This window comes from Canis aureus, chromosome 38, assembly GCF_053574225.1.
Source record: "Canis aureus isolate CA01 chromosome 38, VMU_Caureus_v.1.0, whole genome shotgun sequence".
NCBI lineage: Eukaryota > Metazoa > Chordata > Mammalia > Carnivora > Canidae > Canis > Canis aureus.
Window position 1 is genome coordinate 16361479 of NC_135648.1, and position 22592 is coordinate 16384070.

The window sequence follows — 22592 nt, forward strand, 5'->3', positions numbered from 1 at the left end:
TATTGAATTAACATAAGGTAACAATAAGGTAACAACAGTTGATGAGGTTTGACCTTTATGTGCATTTGTGTAACCATGTCAATAAACGCTGCTTCTGAAAAGGAACAAAATTAACACCAGGCAGCATAGGTTCTCCTACTCCCCTCTTCCCAAAAAAGTAAAATAAAATACTAAAAGTTTGAATAACTTGTCCAATTACATGTCTCATTATTAAAAGAACTAGAAAAATAATTCAGGTAATCTGAGCATAAATTACTGATAGTTTTCAAAGAGGCTAAAGAATCCTTCCGTGGAAGATATTTTGTGGTTGTTGTTTGTTTGTTTTAATTAACTTAAATATGTGATCACCATAGCTCTATGCGGACTTCATTTTCTTTATTTCTCATTACAGAGGACCAGAGATGCCACAGTTTCGACAGTGCAGCCCAGCAGCTATGAGCTAGAATCGGAAAACATGACTGCCAAGGTTCAAAGCCTACACTGCCACATGCTACACTGGAAAGCTACACTGGTGAAGAGGCCATTTCTGATTGTTCAACTTTATTCCCAGTATCAAGAACCAAATCCAGGAAACAACAGGAGCTCAATAAATGTTCACAGCTGGGCTGAATGAAACTTGGTTAATTTTTTCTTTCTGTGCCTTACTCTCCATTTTATGATTGTGGTAATGATATTTAATGCCTCATAAGATTGTTATAAATGGTACTTGAGGTGATATTTCAGCATGTTTAGCACATATAATCAGCAATGATTCCTTAATTCAGAAAAATGTTCATTATTATCACTAATTTACTAGGTCATTGGAGAGGTAAGGACTCAACTAGTTCGTTGAATTTCAAGGGCATTTTTGGTTGAGAAAGCATTTTCTCTTTTTATTATGCATTTGTCAAAGCAAACCTATAGAGAGACCAACTTCATTGCTCTCATTACACAAGAAAGAAAGGTGTGCCTAGGGCTGCAGGGACCTCAGGCCACAGGTGTTCTAGGAGATTTTGATATACTGAATTAGGTAAGTAGGGGCCACAGGAGTCACCCAGCAGTAGTATGATCTCAGGTACAAGGAGCGAAGTAAACCAGAGGGGCATACATATCATATATACTGAAAAGCACAGACTTCTTTTTTGTTTTTCTTTTCTGTCTGATGATTTTTTTTTTTTCTGAGTGTTTGAAGTACACATGAGGAATATTTGATTCCCAACAGAATCCCAACACCAGATGATGTGGCTCACTTAGAGTGGCAGAAGGGAAACATCACAATGCCTGTTCTGGAAAACCAGGAAAGGAGTGGTTGATTGTGTTTAAAGTTGGTAAATCAAATTCCCAAAGGGGGTGTCTAACACAAAGTTCCTGAGATAAACAAGATCCCTCATTCTCCTTTTTAAAGATGGTGTAGTTTGGACAGTACTTTGAAATGACTGGAAGTCCTGTATCCAAAAAGCAAAGCATTGAGAAGGAGGAAATAGCCCCCAGACCTCCAAGGAATCATCCATTCTGAGGAAGTGGAAAGGTTGAATTTAAGCAAGAGAAGAGAAACTTCCTATTTAAAGAATTAAGAGAATTGTTTCTATTTCCTAATTCTTTAAAGTATAAACTCAGAAACAGATATGAATCAAAAAATCACATAAAAAGTCACAGTAAATCCATATGGACAAAAATTTGCTAACAAATATTTTTATTAAATATTTGTTATAAAACTTTGTATATAATAATCTAATTCAATAAAATGTAGAGAAGTGACATGGTTGCAAGTCAGTCTTGTACTTTGGAGGAGCCTATATAAAAGTCTTGTAATTTTCATTTGATTTGTACAGTGTGTACATATCTCTAATACCTGATTGACTTTACCTTGTGTATTATTTAAATTATCTCTGCATCAGAGTTCCTATGTTTTTAAAGAAAAAAACATGTTTGGGGTGCCTGGGTGGCTCAGTGATTGAGCATCTGCCTTAGGCTCAGGTCATGATCCCAGGGTGCTGGGATCAGGTCCCACATCGGGCTCCCTGCAGGTTGCTGCTTCTTCCTCTGCCTATGTCTTTGCCTCTCTCTGTATGTCTTTCATGAATAAATAAATAAAATCTAAAAAAATAAAAAAAAAATAAAAAGACCATATTTGGGGCAGTCTGGGTGGTTAGGTGGTTTAGCGCTGCCTTCAGCCCAGGGCCTGATCCTGGAGACCTGGGATTGAGTCCCACGTCAGGCTCCCTGCATGGAGCCTGCTTCTCCCTCTGCCTGTGTCTCTGCCTCTCAATCTCTCTCTCTCTGTCTTTTATGAATGAATAAATAAAATCTTTTTAAAAAAAGACCATGTTTTATTTGTCTAGGGCAAGGCATACTTTTGATGCACTGCAGATACCTCCTAAGTCTTTGAAACATGAGTAGAGTATTGCATAATATGATGTATTTGAATAAATCCTAAAATTTTATGGAACCACAAAAGAATAGCCAAAGCAATCTTGAGAAAGAAAAAAGCTGGAAGCGTCATGCTTCTGATTTATAGTTATAATACAGGCTATGGTAATCATAACATTATGGCATTAGCATAAAAATAGACATAGATCAATGCATCAAGATAAAGAGCCTAGATGTAAACCCATACATATAGGGACAATTAGTTTATGACACAGGAGGTAAGAATATTCAATGGAGAAAGGACAGTCTCTTCAGTAAATGGTACTGGGAAAAGTGAACAGCCACATACAAAAGAATGAAATTGGACTACTATCCTGCACCATATACAAAACTTAACTCAAAATGGATTAAACACTTGAATGTAATACCTGAAACCATAAAACCTCTGGAAGAAAACACTGGCACTTAGCTTCATGACATTGGTCTTGGTGATGAGTTTTTCGGATTTGACATAACAAGCAAAAGCAAGGGGAGCAAAAATAAACAGGTGGGGCTACATAAAACTAAAAAGCTTCTGCACAGAAAAGAGAATCGTGAATAAAATGAAACGGTTGGTTTCTCCCAACCTACTAAATGGAAGAAAATATCTGCAAACTATTAAGTTGAAAAGGAGTTAATAACCAAAGTACATAAAGAATTCATACAAAAAAAAAAAGTAACAACAATAACAAAAAAAAAGCAATCCAGTTAAGAAAATGGGTGGAGAAGCTGAACGTTTTTCCTAAGAAAACATACAGAAGGACAACAGATACATGAAAAGATTCTCAACATCACACTCGTCATCAGAGAAATGCAAATCAAAACCACGAGATGACACTCCATCCCTGCTAGAATAGCTGTTATAAAAATGACAAGAAATAGCACATATTGGCAAGGAGACGGAGAAAAGAGAATCCCTGCTAAGTGTTGGTGGGAATGTAAATTGGTGTAATCACTATGAAAAACAGTATTAAGTTTCTTCAAAAAAATGAACGTATGACTCAGTAATTCTACCTCTGGATACCTACCCAAAAGAAAATACTAACTCAAAAATCACAGCATTATTCACAATATCCAAGACATGCCAACAACCTACATGTCCATCAACAGATGGATGAATAAGGGCAATGGAAAATTTTCAGTTATAAAAAAGCAATTCTTGCCATTTGCAACAATATGGATGAAACGAGGATATTATGATACATGAAAGAAGTCAGAAAAAGACAAATGCTATATGATCTCACTTATACTCGAAATAGAAATAAAAAAGAAAGAAATAGAAATAGTAAATAGAAAAAAGAAAGACGAAGGAAGGAAGGGAAGGGAAGGGAAGGGAAGGGAAGGGAAGGGAAGGGAAGGGAAGGGAAGGGAAGGGAAGGGAAAGGAAAGGAAGGAGGGAGAAAGGAAGGGGACGAAGGAAGGAGGAAGGAAGGGGAGGAAGGAGGGAGGAAGGAGGGAGGAAGGAAGGAAGGATTTACAAATACAGAAAACATTGGGGTTGTTGCCAGTGGTGGGGATGGGTGAAATGAATGTAGATGATCCAAAGGAACAAACTTCCAGTTATAAAGTAAATAAATTTTGAGGGTGTAATGTACAGTAGCATCATGGTGACTATAGCTAATAATATTGTATCGTGTATTATGAAAGTTTCTTATAGAATAAATTTGAAAAGTTCTAATCACAAGAAAAAAAATGTAACTATGTATAGTGACAGATGTGTTAACTAGACTTGTGTGGTGGTCATTTTGCCATACAAACATATATCTAATCATTTTGTTACAAATCAGAAACTAATATAATGTTATATGTCAATTACATATGAATTGAAAGAAAAAGGAAAAAAGGAGAAGCAATTATTGACCTTTTCTATATTTTCCCAGATGTTTTTAGTGGTCTTAAAAAACTTTGGCTTTCATACTCTCGTACCTTTTATATGTTTTAATTTAATTTCTAAGATATTTTCCATCACAATTTGAAATAATTGCAAATAGCATAATTCGTGAATTATTTAATATATTGTATTTTTAAATAAAATTGGTACAATTACTCCCTTAGATACATTCAATATAATCTAAATACCAAATAAATTTGATACCGATCATCCATCTAAACTTTATGAATAAATAAACTTTATGAATAAGTAAAGTTTCCTTTCTGATAGATATTTCACATGGCTTTTTTTTTTTTTTTTTTTTTTGTCTTTTTTGATACTTTCTCCAGAGAATTTTTACCCTATACATTTGGGCTTAAAAAAAACATATCTCTAGAAATGTCTGGGTGGCTCAGTCAGTTAAGTGTCGGCCTTCAGCTCAGGTTATGATCCCAGGATTCTGGGATTGAGCCCTGTCCAACTCTATGGTCAGTGGGGAGTCGGCTTCTTCCTCTATGTCTGCCCCTCCTGGTGTGCGCTCTCTCTCTCTCTCTCTCTCTCTCAAATAAATATATAAGAAAAAAGTTTTTTTAAAAAATCTCTTTTTAAAGTTGAAAAGTTGTTTTAACTAGTTAACATACAGTGTTATATTAGTTTCAAGTGTATAATATAGTAATTCATCATTTACATATAAAGCTAGTGCTCATCCCAACCAGTGCATGCCTTAGCCCCCATCACCATTTTCACCCATGTCCCCACACACCCAAATCTCCTCTGGTAAACCAGCAGTTTGTTCTCTATGGTTAAGAGTCCTTTTTTTAGTTTCTCTCTCTCTCTCTTTTTTTTTTTTTTCATTTTATTTGTTTTGTTTCTTAAATTCCATATATGAAAAAAATTATAGTATTTGTCTTTCTCTGAATGACTTATTATCAAAGTATCATACTTCTCTGAAAAATTTGTTATTGCCAATAATGCTAATATTCTGTTACTAAGATGTTCTCTGTATGTTAACATTTTTTTTTCTTCAGGAGTGAATAACCATTAAAATTACTAGTAGTACAAAATTGATCAAAATAAACATAAATTTTAATCGGTATTTATTATTAAAAGTAAACTCTTACTGAAAATTTGACCATTAATTGAATGTAATTGGTATGTTTATTAGTCATTTATTTTTTCATGATCGTTATTTATTGTCAGAGTAAAAAAAGTAGCAAGGTAAATTTTATTTTCAGTTTTCTATTTTTTGTAGATAATAGAGAAATGTGTTCATATTAATAAGTGAATGGAAATAGGCTTTTAGTAATATCATTTAGATTCTTAAGCTTATTTAGAGTAATAAGCCAAAGTCATATAGTGATCTAGTTATCAGCTAAAAAATATCTTTTCATTATCCTTAAATATCCTGAACTATGAGTCATAAAGTACCTTAATACTTAAAAGATTCCCTCTCTGCTCCTTAAGGTCATTCACTTACTCCTTATTACACTAATATTTCAAATTATCTCATAATTTGGGGTTCTGGAGTTTCCCTCACCTCAGATAAATGCACTATGTTAAGCATAGTGTTGGGGGTTGGGTGTGCGTACACCTGTAGTAACAGAATGGTTGATTGAATAATGGGAGACAGAGGAGAAGAATCTTCATGATAGTACACCATAGGCTCTTTGGTTTTGTGACAAAAACATTTAGGGAGGGATCCCTGGGTGGTGCAGCGGTTTGGCGCCTGCCTTTGACCCAGGGCGTGATCCTGGAGACCCGGGACCAGATCCCACGTCGGGCTCCTGGTGCATGGAGCCTGCTTCTCCCTTTGCCTATGTCTCTGCCTCTCTCTCTCTCTCTGTGACTATCAAAAAAAAAAAACAAAAACAAAAAACAAAACATTTAGGGAAGGGTATACAACAACTTAAGGAAATTAATTGTAAGGACATTTGAAGTCTCCAAGTACCTCATTTGATGATCACTATTAATAAGCAACTTAAATATAATAAATTCAAGGTAAGGTCATTAATTGCATATTAGATACCAAAAAGCAATAAAGTCTGTCTTTGTTTTTTTTTTTCCTCTCTGCTTAGACTGAGTTGTTTTTGTTGGCCAACAATTTAGATCCTTGGTATTTTTTTTTTTTTTTTTTTAGAGAGAGGGAGAGCACGTGCATGCATATAAGGGGGAGGGGCAGTAGGAGAGGTAAAGAGAGAATCTGAAATCTGAAGCAGGCCCAGTGGGAGCCTAACAAGGGGCTTGACCTCAAGACCCTGAGATCATGACCTGAATGAAATCAAGAGTCAGACACTTAACCAACTGAGGCACTCAGGTGCTCCTCCTCTGTATATTCTGAGAACCAGCATGAAATATATTTGGCTGCAGAAATCTCACTTTCTAATCTTGGTCCCTGACTTTTAGGTACCCCTCACCATGCCTCATCATTCTCATGCTACCCTTTCACTGCTCAAATCCTCCTAAAATGCTTCCCCATGAAAACTTTACCCCTACATAACATATGTCAGTACCTAACTCACAGGAGTTTATCTATATAGAGTTATGCAATGCCTAGTTAGCTCTACAAGCAATTTGGTTCCAGCTTAAGATCGAAAATTCTGAATACTATCTTCCGTAGCAATATCAACACAGAAGTCACTGTTTTTAATCCCAGCCCCAGTTACTCTACATTGGATGGGGTACGATGAAAAATTAAGAGTGTGCAGGTATCTCAGATCAGGGAAGTCATCTAATCTAAGGCTCCATGTTTATTACCTTGCTAACTATGTGTCCCATTCACAAGCATGAAACTGGACCCCATTCTCCAGATCAGCTGCTTCTTATTGACACTAGTTACTAATTACACTATAAAACCTTGATAATTAGTCACAGGTACATAGCTCAGTGAATAGTACTGACTGGATTTTTCTTTGTCTTGCTTCAGTTATGGGTAACCTCTTAACAATTCCTTGACTTAATGGTAATATTCATTTCCTAGGGTTGCCATAGGAAAGTAACACAAATTATGTGATTTAAAAGAACAGAAATTTATTATCTAAATTCTGGAGGCCAAAATCTGGAAATTAGGGTTTGGCAAGATGAATTTTTTTCTGAAGGTTGTAAAGGACACCCTATTCCATGATGATTTTAACTAAACAGGCTTTGATCAACAATAGTTGCCTATTTATTTCCATGATGATTTTAACTAAACAGGCCTTGATCAACAATAGTTGCCTATTTGCTATTGAGAACACTTTAATATAATTCTTAGTTTTCCATAGCAAAAAAAAAAAAAAAAAAGAAAAAAAAATTCTCACTATCTATTTACTCCTTTTTATCCTTTTAAAGAGTATATTGACAAAATATCAATGTTCTTTAAAACTTAAAAGTGTGTTCACCTTCCTGAACCTTTCCTCTTTTTTGTAGTGAATTTTTTCTTAATATTTCTTTGTAACTTCAAAGTCTGAACACTCAACTGTTATACCTATGAAGAACAATTATTCCCTTGAAATACAACATGATAGGATGCCAGATGCAGTGTGGTAAAGGAGATCTAACTGCTATGGAATTATTATAGTGCCATGTGATTTATTTTGAATCTCAACCATCATTTCACCATCCTGCTGTCTTCTTTATTGTTAGAGTGAATGCTTTCAATGACATCTTATAAATCTTTGCTTTGGCCAATATTTTTGCAGTGTCTTAACATAGAAGAGGTATGCCTAGCTTTCACTACCTCCAAGATTTAGAGGTATAATTTCAATTTAATGTGAAAAGTTTTAGCTGGGTAAGTTCCATTAGCCTCTTTTGTCAAGAAGGGAATATACCTATTCATTTTCATGTTCAGTTTATATATTGAGTTCCATCAACACATGAAAGGTATTATGTAGTGTTGGCAAAGATGGGAGTTTATTGTCTTTAACCGAGTTTCCCACATACACAAAAGTCTTCTAATAACATTGATCTATATTTCTCTTACTAAGCAAATGTCAGATATATAAAAGTTTATGAAATAGGGAGCTTTTTCCCTCTTAAAACTCCTGTTCTCCAGGTACTGGCACTTCTACCACTTGCTTCCGGCAGTTATGATCTTCTAGCCTCTTTCTTAGATCCTCTCCAAAAATTACTTATGGAAATATCTGATAAAGCAACTTACACTAAGATCAAATTCACCTCTAAAGTTCAGTGTATTATATAACTGAAATGCAAGAATAGTTTATAAATTAGATGTACAGTATCATATATATTTCAGTATTCCAGTATGTTTACATACATACATGTAGGCTGAAAGGAGGTGTGTAAAAAGTTGATGATGATGACTTTTGAGTGATGCTTTGCAAAACGCTTTTTTTTTTTTCCTGTTTTTTTCGCCCTCAAGTTTTCTACATTGAATCTGTACTGCACAAATGGAACTAGGGTGAAGGAAAGTTGACTTTCCCTGAATAAAACTTGTGCGGATATTGGTGATTCTTTGCATAGGGGTTCAGTGAGTGTTATCTCACAGAACCTCACTAAAGAAGGTTTTCAGAGTGCCCAGGATGTGAGGGCCCATTTTTTAATGGCACTGTGTTGTCATTCTTGTACTCCATCAGGACACATATTTTAGAAGTACTGGTCTATACTATCATTAAGTCACAACGTGAGGTTGTCCAAAGAAACAATGAAAAGGTTTTTTAGAAAATTGGGTACATTTGGAACTTTTGATGGATATTTATATCCAACGTTAAGAAAATGAAGCCAATATTTCTCCCATAACTCCCAGTAAAATAATAATAGAGCTGCTATCCATTGCTTTAAAATTTATTCATACAAAATAATTGTTTTCCTACTCCCAAGAGAGTTATGATGGACCACTATATTTGAGATTCGGATGTTCAACCTGAAAATGCTTATGAATGGACAAAATAATGGCAAGCCAAAATGGCTGATAAAATAACTCAAAAGTCAAAGGGCAGTTAAAAAGACATTACAATGATATCATGAACTCTTTTACTTTGTAATCTTCAATATAAATACTAATATGCCTTTTAGAAATAATGTTTAATTCAACAATAGCAATAAGACTTTGTTTACTTTCCAAAATTAGCTGAAATGGTCACTGTTTTGACACTCCTGCAACAAATTAAGCAATTACAAACAGAAGGGAATTTCTCTTTCTCTGCTCTCCTCCTGTCCCTTCCCCTCCCCTCTTCTTCTATTTCATACTATTCCATTCCATACTATTCCATTCCATTCCATGCCATTCTATTCTTTTCTTTTTATTTCTTTTCTCTTTCTTGCTTTGTCTTTTTTTACTGTAGATTTAATATTTTAAGGATGAAAAAATCTTATTAAATATTGAGAATGAGGAAAATATTAACCCGTGTGTTTCAATTTTTTTATGCCCACTTTCCCTTTTTCTTTTTATATTTCATCAAGCTTTCTTCTAAATATTCATTGTCCAACAACATACCTTTTTATTTGATATGAAAAGGCATACACCCATATATAGGTACATATGTATATTCCGCTTTCTAATAGTAAACATTTCCTTTGACATTCGGTCACTGAATGCTCCCTAATATGCTTTTTTCCTTAGATTTAAAGTATATGGATTACTGATAAACATGTTGAATGAAGAAATAAATTATACAGCTATAGAATATAAGCATTATATGCATTGAAATATTCCATATAGGCTTACTTATAGTTTTATAGGAAAACTCTGCCATTAGAAGAGCCAAGACAATTAGGTCTAGGGTGTTAATCATGAAGGGAAAATATTTAGATATATATGTATACGTGTCTGTGTTAGTGTATTTATGAAAATTACTTTAATCTACATTAGTATTACAGCTTTAATTCCTCTGGGATTGTAATACTAAAATATAAAAACAATGAGCCTCATTTCCAAGATTTCGTATTTCATTTTCATAGGCCAAAGCTAAACTGTTAGATATCCTATGAAAAATCAAGATAATAAGTAATTATTCAAATTTTAAAATCAAAACAATAAGAAATAAAATTTTGTTATTTTACAACTATTCTTCAAATCTGTTCTTCAAATAATTCAGTATTTGTGACTTCGTAATTGAATATTGTTAAGTTCTTGAATAACTAGTACTATATAGCTGTAAAATGTATATCATTGTGAGTACTGCATTAATGCCATCAAGTAGCCTAAGCCAAGTATCTAGGGTATACCTGTCTATGTGACTGGATGGAAATTGTTTTATAGTATTATAGCATATGACATTATTTTAAAATAGTCATCCCAAATTCTGTCAAAAACTATCCAAGGACTTTTCTTACCCACTGCATACATTTCTTCTACAAGAAGTGTCAAGTAAATAAATTATATGTTCCTCAACAGGAAGAAATATATGTATAAAAATGAAACTGCACCACTTTCTTACACCATACACAAAAATAAATTCAAAATGGCTGAAAAACCCAAGTGGCTTTTCCTGGGACAGGAAACCATCAAAATCCTAAAGGACAACACAGGCGGCAACCTCTTTGCTTTGGCCATAGCAACTTCTTACTAGTTATGTCTCCAGAGGTAAGGAAAACACAAGCAATAATGAATTATTGAGACTTAATCAAGATAAAAAGCTTCTGCACAGCAAAGGAAACAATCAGCATAACTAATAGGCAGTCTACAGAATGGGAGAAGATATTTGTAAATGACATTTGATAAAGGATTAGTATCCAAGATCTATAAAGAATTATTAAGCTCAATACCAAAAAACAATCTAGTTAGGAAATGAGTAGAAGACATGAATAGATATTTTCCAATGAAATCATCTAGATGGCCAAGACACACAAGATGCTGAACATCATTCATCATCAGGGAAACATAAATCAAAATCATGATGACATACTACTTCACATGTGTCAGAATGGCTAAAATTAACACACAGGAAACAACAGATTTTGGTGAGAATACAGAGAAAGGGGAACCTTCTTACACTGTTAGTGGAAAAGCAAACTGGTGCAGCTACTCTGGAGACCAGTATGGAGGTTTCTCAAAAGGTTAAGAATAGAACTACCCTATGATTTAGCAACTGCACTACTAGGTATTTACCCAAAGGATACCAAAAATACTGATTTGAAGGGATATATACATCCTGACGTTTATAATAGCATTATCAACAATAACCAATCATAGAAATAGCCCAATGTCTATCAATTGATGAATGGATAAAGAAGATGTGGAATATTACTCAGCCATCAAAAGAATGAATACTTGCCATTTGCAATGATGTGGATGGAACTAGAGAATATAATGCTAAGCAAAGTAAGTCAGTCAAAGAAAGACAAATACTGTATGATTTCACTCATGTGGAATTTAAGAAACAGAACAGATGAACAGAGGGGAAGGGGAAAGAAAAGAGAGGGAAGCAAACCATAAAAGACTCTTAATGAAAGAAAACAGGGTTGATGGAGGGGAGGTGGGTGGGAGATGGGACAAACAGGTATTAAGGAGGGCGTTCATGTTGAGCACTGGGTGTTAGATGTAAGTGATAATATTATACTATATGTCAACTAACTAGAATTTAAATAAAAATTTGGGAAGAAAGGAAAAAAAAAGAAATAAGTCGAAAGACTTTATGTGAATTCTGACTCAAATGTTGATCATACAAATAGCTTAACAATAATGAAATGATTACCAGTAATTCTAACTTTATCACCTGCAGTGGTACACAAGGCTGTCCCTAACCATCCAATAAAAATTATGCAGGTAACTTAATAATTTCCAGAATGACATTAATATCACTAAATAAATTTCAACATAAGTGACACTTAAAAATATTAAAATTATAGATTAACTCAGTTTTTTAAAAGTTAAAAAGTCTTTATGTAAAACTTGTTAAGGAAATTGTTGTACTAGAAGAATTCTCACAAATATAAAGTGATTGATTTCCAGGCATGTTTACTTCACTGTGTTGTGCAGGGTTCTATCTTGTAAATGTAAACTTCTATTTTTTTTTAATTTTTTAAAAGATTTTGTTTATTTATTCATGAGAAATAGAGAGAGAGAGGTATAGACGCAGGAGGACAGAGAAGCGGGCTCCATGCAGGGAGCCTGATGTGGGACTCGATCCCTGGATCTCCAGGATCATGCCCTGGGCGGAAGGCGGCACTAAACACCTGAGCCATCCAGGCGGCCCTTATTGTTGTATATCTACCCAGTTAAGGAGAAATACCCTGAAATCCCATACTTGCCAAGTATAGCAACGTCTGTTATTTATATTCACAAATCCATTCCCTACATTCCTTGCAGCAACAAAACTCCTAAGTTTACGTGGTTAGATGGTTATCTAGCAAGTGAGTACATCACTCTAGAATTCCACTTACCTCATCAGGAGTGACCAGTTGGAGAAAAACATTCACAGAGAAAGGTCCATGGATTACATTTGAGTTGCTCTTTTATATACTATCTGTCCATCACAGAAGATATCAAACATTGTTTGTTACTTGGCTAATTTTATTTGTAGCTTTCTCAATCCAGTCAAGTTTGGATTTTATACATAAACATTCAGAAATATAAAGGTAAAAGTGAAATTGAGGGATCCCTGGGTGGCGCAGCGGTTTGGCGCCTGCCTCTGGCCCAGGGCGCGATCCTGGAGACCCGGGATCGAATCCCACGTCGGGCTCCTGGTGCATGGAGCCTGCTTCTCCCTCTGCCTGTGTCTCTGCCTCTCTCTCTTTCTCTCTCTGTGACTATCATAAATAAATAAAAATTAAAAAAAAAGTGAAAGTGAGTGGAAAACTCTAAAAACTCTAAGAAGAAAATTATTTCATAAATATAATACTGATAATTAAAATCCCATTTTCTTCTTGAGTGAGTCCATGCCAGGAGTACTACAATCTACTAAAAGGTTTATTTTTTTAAATTCATTTCTTTTCACTTTAAACACTTTATACACTTTTTTATACTTTTTCATCAAAGAGCAAGATATTTAAATTAAATATAATTACTACACATAGCTGTTTGATGCTAGAGAAGTCCTTTATTGTTAAACTAAGATCATCTATGAGTATTTTACTTCCTTTCCTGGCATATAAAGTTTCAAAAATATATATAGATTGAAGTTTCAGGAAATATAAAAAATGAGTTCTTTCATGAATCAAACGACATTATATTATTTTAGCAGAAATTATCAAAGAGATAAACCACTAAAGTATAGCTGCATTAACTTGCTGGTAGCATTTTATTTTCTGCTTAACCTGAACTTTCTTAAGAAAAGTCAGTGAAGTCAAAGTATGTTTTAGTACTGATCATATCTTTTCTTTCCTTGTAATGACCAACTCATCAAATACTCAAGTAATAAATAAATAAATAAATAAATAAATAAATAAATAAATAAGCAAAGAGCAAACTTGTACTTTAATGCACAAGTATACACATAGGCATAAATCAAATTCTATTTTTCTACAACAAAATCTTGATATTATATTCACTAAAATTCTCTTTTAAAGGAAGGTCTTGATTTTCCATCATTGATTTAATGTTTATTACATACAAGGCATATTTTTTTTTGAAGTTTGTATCTCCCACATCTAAGTACTTGTTTAACCTCTAAATTAATGTTTCTAGATAATGATATATAATAAGTTTTCAGTGATTAAAACCAGTGATGAGTGTTGGTCTATTTTTGAAAAAAATGATAGCCAAATACTTAATTTCTGGAGCCTCCTAGGTTGCAAACTGCAGGGAACCAATCTTCTTAAGATATGGGAAAGCAAATTTTCCAGGAAGAGGAAAAATATTTGCCAAGGGTTGTTATGTTGTTCATTAAAAACTGAGATTAGGATTTAGGTCGATAGTGATAGCCACAGGAGTGATAACCATAGTCAGAAACATTTGCCCTTAGAAATAACCCAAAATCTTCTAAAGCACTTAATCTCAAGGCCACAACATCTAATTGTTCATTGAATTGCTGGCATCTCCCTTAGGAAGGACTTTTTTGTTCGAGCCTTGACCTACTGGACAGAGTGAATGCTCAAAAATTCCTTGAGGAAAAGTTTATTTAGAAGGGCAAGACACCACTCTTTCTGAGAAAGAAATTAGTCGTATCTGGAGAGGTCTCAGGATGCCCCAAATACTCCCTAAGTGGAAGGTAAAAATGTTCAGCAATAAAGCACATCGTTTTCTGGTAATTTCTCTGAGGTAGAATGGAATAGGCACTGTGCTTTTGCTTGTGAAAAAGTCATTCAAGAACCCAGACCCAAATAAAGGATTATCTGATTTTGAATCATAAAAATAAAACTGAATGGCAACAAGCTTTGATAATGGAAATTATAGACTGTTTGATCAGGGTCATTTGTTGGGATTTTACAGCTTCCCATGGCTGGCTGACTCTTGGGGCTACCAGTTTTTAACCCTCTTTCACCAGATTAGCTTTACTTTAAAAAGTTAAAGTACTGGATTATAAAATAAATGATTTTGTTAAAAATAAACTTTGGCTAAAAAAAGATTTTGAAAATCATTGATCTAGTATATCTTTTCCCTCTGAAAAATGAGGAAAATGAGGCATAGAAATGTGACTATCTCAAAGACCAAGTTGTCAGAGTATTTTCTTCCCTCACAGTATTCTGGGGGATGTCACCCTCCTATCAGGGGTACTTAAGGGACTACGATCTTCCTCTGTGAAGACAATTGATTTCTAGCCTATCAAAATGAGATAAGCCTTGAAATCTAAGTGTGTTTCCCTGTTTAAAATTACATGACATTTCATTTCAGAAAGGGTGACAAAGATCCAACTACAGTGCATCCATCAGAGAACCCCTCCCCCACCTCACACAGGCCCACAGCCCCTTCATGTCTTCATGTTTTCAGTTATCAGTAACTCCTGACTCTTTAGCTTGCTCCTTCTCTGGCCTCTGAATTAGAGGTGAAATTCTGAAAACATAACTTTCCAAGTCTTTTTTGAAAGCAAGGTATGTCCCTTTTCAAAGAGAGCACTGAAGAATTGATTTTCTCCTCTGTCCTTTCTACAGAAGATTCAGATACAAAATTTTTACGTGGATCTTGGACATGCTAAGAAAAGCAAAGAGTACTAGCTCTTTGGAAAAGGCATTCTTCCAGATAATAATTCTCATTGTATCATTCTTGACTTATTTTATGGTCCATTTATATTTTGTAAACACATATCCAACATCATGAATTGATTGCTCCCTCCCCACCCATTTTGTAAGTGTATGTGATTATTTTAATTGACTGGACTTGTTGGTTTAGTGTAATGATCTGAATGTAGAAGAAAGTGATGGAATATAACTTCTATAAGTTCTTGAGTGATGGTGATTGTTTGTGTGTATATATTAAGAAATGGCACAGCTATAGGCTATCCCGTGTGTGTGTGTGTGTGTGTGTGTGTGTGTGTGTGTGTGTGTTTGTGTGTCTATTCAGTTTCTCTGCCTATCCTTTAATCAGGTTCATTCCTCCTTCTTTTCCTTCCTTCCTTCCTTCCTATCTTGCTTCTTTTTTTTTTTTTAGCTATATGAATTCTTCATATATTTTGGATATTAACCCTTATTTGATATATGGTTTGCAAATATTTTCTCCCATTCCATAGGTTGCCTTTTTATTTTGTGGATGGTTTCTTTTACATTACTGAAGGGTTTGGTTTGATGTGGTCCCACTTGATGATCTATGCTTTTCTTGTTTGTTTTTAAACTATCAACCAAGAATTAAATTGCAATTAAAAATAAAGCTATGATTTCTTGTACTGATGTGTATGACCACTAATTTCAGGTAAGACATTAATGAGGCAGTCATATTACACTTTAGTCCAAGTTTCTTTCCTTTCTCAGATGACTCTTTTATCCAACTGCTAAGATGTGCTTCTCCTTCCTCATTCTTACCATTTTCTTGAGTAAGTTGGCAGAAGGCTGGGAAGTTGAACACAGAGAGTTGTACCTTAATGACTACTACTCCAGCAAGTTCTGATCTCTCTCTTACTATTCATTAATGTTACCGTGGCTCCAAAGGTTCAAAGAAGGGGACTTTTTCTAGTAGTATTACATTCAGTTAATAACATCCGGTAGCCATTCTACAGAGACAACAATTGTTAGGACTCTTTATTGGTACAGTTGACTCAGCTCTTTTATGAAAATACATATGGTAATATGGTGGCTGAGGCAGGCATGAATCAGCTATGTCTGAAAACATCATTCCTGTGTTGTCTTCTATTTGTTCAGGTCATTTGCTAGATTGATCCTCTTTCGTAGGATAACACTATTCACTAAAGCTCCAATTACCATTCTTAAAGCTGAATGCTGCCCCGTTTATTGAAGATATTTTAATAAATTTAATTCTTGAAGGTTTATATAAAATGCAGTTATTTTTTCTTTTGATAATTTCTAAGATATTGTGATATTAAAGATGATTTTAATTTAATAACAGACATATATACATTTATACATACATATGTATATACATACCCATATACATATATAATCTTATATATATTATTTTTATTAGGATTTTATTTATTTATTGAGAGAGAGCACAAGATCCTGAGGGGAGGTGGGGAGAAGGAGAAGCAGACTCCCCACTGAGCAGGGAGCCTGACACGGGCTCCATCCCAGGACCCTGAAATCATGACCTGGGTCAAAGGCAGATGCTTAACTGACTAAGCCACCAGGGTGCCCTCATATATATATATACTTACATTATGTTTATTCCACAGCTTTCAGTCCTACAAAGTTCTAATCCACCTCTCTCTAAATGAAGAAGATAAGTTACCTTCTATGTTTTTTCCTGGTTTATTTGCTATAGCCTTATTATTATAAATTTAATTAAATGTATACAATCAATATTAATCAATATTTACTTATTAATACTCAATTAACATTATAAAATTGTATATAATTAATAAATATTATAAACACAAGTAGTTATTATTACTTAAACCTGTAAATATGTATTAATATTAAAGACAAATCTATGATTTCCATGCATATGTCCATGTCCACGTATGTGTATGTACATATGTGTATATATGTATAATATATAGAAATATAGAGAAATACATAAGTACATAATATGTGTTATCCTACATATAATATGTATCATATATAATATATATTTAATATATATATATATTTATTTCTATTTCTCTAATGTCATCCTTACAATATTGAAAAAAGATTGGGGGACTCGAAGGACAAAATGTGGTGGCCACCAGATAAGCCTATTCCTTTAAAGAAAATCTTGTGAGAAACTGCTACTTCCTACCTATTGGGCAAACCTGTGTCATATGATTGCCACTAGCTACAAGGGTGTTTGCATCCAACTTATATCCACTGTTCATGAAGAAATTCATCAGATCAATAATTATGAAAATACTAGTTCAAGGTGGCAGAACAAGTTCATGTTTTATCTTTTTCCTCCTAAATTCATCTCAAACTAATAAATATCTAGAATTTGAAACATAAATTTTTCATCATCTAATTAATCAATATGATTTAATAGATATATACTAAATTTTGGGACAATTAACATAAAATTAACCTTTAAAATATATAAGAAAAGATTTATTGGGAAAATTTTAGTCTTATGAAAATCTTGATAAAATATAATGAAAAAGGACATATAAAGGATTTTTTAGACAAAACTGCCATAAACCTACAAACATATAATAAAAAACAACTGAGCAAAATGAAAAGCATTAAGTTCCTTATATTTTAAAAAAATTTTCTCAATTATTCAAGAATTAAATTATTCTGTGTTCAAAGAAAAATGCATTAGCATTAAATGTTCTTTATATTCAACTCAAGCATTAAATAAATGAATTAATGAATAAGTAAACAAATATACCAAAAAAGCAATTAGTAAAAAATAAGATTGAATGACAGATTACTGAACAAAAATATTATTATTATTATTATTAAAATAATAAGTAATAATTTTTTTAAAGTACAAAAATCTATCTTTTCAGAAGAACAATAAAGATATTTAAAATCTGATGTGGCTACTGAAGAACCAAAATGAACTATATAAATTTATTATTTTAATTCTGAGTATGTGAATAATATAGATGCAGGTGATACTTTTTTTTAATTTTTTTTTATTTATTTATGATAGTCACAGAGAGAGAGAGAGGCAGAGACACAGGCAGAGGGAGAAGCAGGCTCCATGCACCGGGATTCGATCCCAGGTCTCCAGGATCGTACCCTGGGCCAAAGTCAGGTGCCAAACCGCTGCGCCACCCAGGGATCCCCAGGTGATACTTTAAAGTATTTTAATAAAATGTCATATTCTATGCTAATGAATGTGATAGTTTGATAAAACTTTAAGTAGTGAAATATGCAGTACAATGACAGGCTTATTTCCTGTATTAAAATGGATATGAAATCCTAAATTAAATAGAAGCAAATTGACCCCTGAATTATTTTAAATGAATAACTCACCATGACACAATCAGAATTACTACAGGAATTCAAGGTATTTCTAAAGTTAAAAGATTATCTCAACACAATTTATCACATTAATAGTGTAAAAGGGAAAAGTTATATAAATAGAATATAGCCCTATGAATAATTGGATATCTTATTAAAATGTTCTGGAAATTACGTGAATTTCATGGCTGTTGTTTAAATTTTGTCACCATTCCATACATTTCCTGCATAAATTTTTCACCCAAACAATGAAAAGAGAATTTTATTCAAATTTCTTATTTTGATAGCTATACCTCTTTTTCTCATTGATTTTGAGAGTTAATCAGAAAGAACACATTAAAGTTAAATGTCTTATACTGAATCATTAACCTTTGAAAATACAAAATCTTATTATTTATTATATATTCCAATATTTTTAGCTATTTTCCTATTCTTTCTCTCATCACATAAGCTCAATATGCCATAAATCTTCTCATTTAATTTTGTTATATATTTTCCAATGCTCTACTAGGTAAATTTAACTCATTGTTAGATGCTGCTTTTCTTTATTGGATTCATTAACATATGGCTGAAAAGTTATTCTTATATTAGTTACTATTTCTAGTGTTGACATTCACTATAGATTTCATATTTACTAAAACTGTGTGTTTATGACAATTATAGACCAGTCAGAGTATTTATATGATTTCAGTAAAATGAAAACTGGACCTATTTGAAACAGAAAGGCCAATTAGAATTCATTACCCCATGGAGAAAAACAATTTAGTTCTTACTAAATGCCTTACTAATGGTAGTATTACTGGCACTGTTTTCTTTTTATTCTATTATTTCCCCAATGGCTTTACAGAAATAATACTTGATATATGAAATATTGCATATATGTAATATATATAATTTGATGAGCTTGGACATATCCATACACCCATGAAACCATTACCAATAATCATGGTAATAGACATATTTATCACATTCTTTGTGTTACTTTGTTTTTCTGTTTTATTTTGTTTTTGTGGTAAGAAAACATGAGATCTACCCTCTTAACAAATATGTAAGTGTTAAATACAGTACTGTTCACTATAGGCACAATGATGCACAGCAGATTTCTGAAAGTTATTTATCTTGCATGACTGAAACTGTATACCCTTTGAGCCACAGCTCACCACTTCCCCCCTCCCATCCCCTGGTAACCACAATTCTTTTCTCTGCTTCAATGAGTTTGATTTTTTAATGTCTCTTAAAAGTGGATTTATGCAGTATTTGCCACAGGTCTCTCTTATTTCAATTAGCACAAGGTCATCTATGACAAATAAATTCATTTAAGTTGTTGCAAATGCCAAATTCCCTTTTTTAAAGGCTAAATAATATTTCACTGTATATATCTCACATTTTCTTTATCCATTGATCTGTGCATGGATATTTGGGTTGTTTCCCTATCTTTGCCATTGTGAATAAAGCCGCAATGAACATGGGAATGCAGATTTCTCTGAATAACATTTTTATGATTTGTTTTCAAATAATGTAGGTAGTAGATAGATGATAGATAGAAATTCCATTTTATAAGATAACTAATAGTTACTTTTTTCCAAAGCAAGTTTTTCAAATGCATATGTTTAGTAATTAAAAGTGACTACAGAGATGCACAAGGGCTTTTGGAAGCAATGAAATATAAAGACATGTTGAAATTAGATAAAGCTGAGGGTGGGAGAGATAAATTTAATATGCCTCAGTGGAATGATAAAGCAGAATAAGTCCTAAGAGCTGGTTAGCAAAAAATCAGAATAAAAATGTCAGAGTTTGAAATATCTTGATTTTTATCTCTAATATTCCTATAATTTTATTTTATGGATTCTCTCTTTGCTATTATACATATTATAAATTCCACCCACCCCAAGATAAGATGTCTTTTCTCTACTTGATTTATAATAAATTTTATTATCTTATAGATAAGAACCACAAAATCCAGAATTTTATGACTTGCTTAAGGTCAAACAGTAATTTAAAAATGAAAGAAGAATTTTTGTTCCCCACATAACAGTTCTGATCACTTTTTTCAAGAAGAGAAAATTAACGTACTTATTTATGTAAAAATGATTTTAAAATAAAGTGATTGCATTATCTCATACTTTTTCTCCCAGTAATTTAGTCTCAAAGTGTGATTCCACTTATAAAAAATGAAATGATTACATTGTCTTATTCATAATTTTAAATACCTTTTGCTCTTAAAGATGGCCACTGAAATATGCAAAATGAAAGTTATCAAATTATAAAATCTCTATATGCAGACTATATAAAGAAATAATTTTAATAGCACAATAATTAAAACTTTTGGTATTCTATTTTAAAATCTTGAAAATAAGCCAACCATAAGTACTTACTGAATGAGGCATTCAAACTTCTATACCTTAATTCTGGGAAGAAAAACAAGGCATTTTTTCACTTGTTCATTTGCTTATTTATTCAGTAAATATAAATATTTACTAAATAGCTACCATGAACCAAGTAATTTTTTAAAGAATTCAACCCTCTTCTAAATGAACTGAACATGGAAATAAAAATATTTACAATCTGATTGCATTAAAGCAAATGCTAAAGAAATAAAAACACCTAGGCACAATTTCTTACAAAAAGACATGTTTCAATAATTTCTTTGGTTGCTCTTGAAGATATGTAATCTTTTCATATTTGTTTTTCCTAGTTGTTAATTAATCCTATTTATATCCCTTTGCACTAATATGCAGGGCTATCTGTTCTTTCTCTATCTTTTTTTTTTTAATTTATTCTTTATTGGTGTTCATCTTTCTCTATCTTAAATAAGCTCTATTGATAATCTGTGTATTAACTTTTGCATTTTACACATATTTCAAGCTCTATACCTTATTTTGTCACTTAGATGATAAAATATCATCTAAGTAAAGAATTTCTAAATAAAAATTAAAAAAAAACAAAAAGGGGATCCCTGGGTGGCGCAGCGGTTTGGTGCCTGCCTTTGGCCCAGGGCATGATCCTGGAGACCCGGGATCGAATCCCACGTCAGGCTCCCTGCATGGAGCCTGCTTCTCCCTCTGCCTGTGTCTCTGCCTCTCTCTCTCTCTCAGTCTGTGACTATGATGAATAAATAAATAAAAATTTAAAAAAATAATAAAAATAAAATAAAATAAAATAAAAGAATTTCTAAAAATGTCTATGACAGAAATTTGTAATTGTTTTCCCATATCAGGTCTTGATTCAGTTTCTGGTTTAGTAAGGTTGTGTTAGTTTCTTATTGCTGTTGTAATAAATTTCCATAAATATAGCAGCTTAAATCAGCATAAATTTATTGTCATACAGTTCTGGAAGTCCAAATCTAAAAAAGGTTGGCAGGGCTGTATTCCTTCTGGAGGATCTAAAGGAGAATTTGTTGCCTTGTCTTTTCTAGCCGTTAGAGTCTGCTCACATTGCTTGCCTCCTGCATCAGTTTTCCATCTTTAAAGCCAGAGACGGATGCAGAATCTTCTTCCTTTCAATCTGTCAGTCTCTCTTTCTCTCTCTCTAATTTCTGTGTTTTCGTCCTCATATCTCCTTTCCTTCTCTGCTTCCATATCCTGTCACCTTCTCTACTGACCTGTACTGTCTCCTTTTTATCAAATAATCCAGGAAAATTTCCCCAACTCAAGATCCTCAGTTTAACCACATTTATTAAGTTCCTCTTGCCATGTATGGTGTAAGGTAACATATTCACAAGATCTGGGATGTAGATTAGAATGTAGACACTGTGGAGAGGATCCAAATGTGAACTTAGGTTAAAGTCATGTATATATATGTACACATTTCCTTATGTCTTGTTCTAGTATCTATATAAGTTGATGTGTATGTATCATATGTGTATGTCTTTAATATCTAGAAGATATTATCAAGTAGTTCCATTTTTTCAAGATGATTTCTAGTTTTCCTATTCTTTCTCAGACTCATACAAAATGTGCCTTTATCA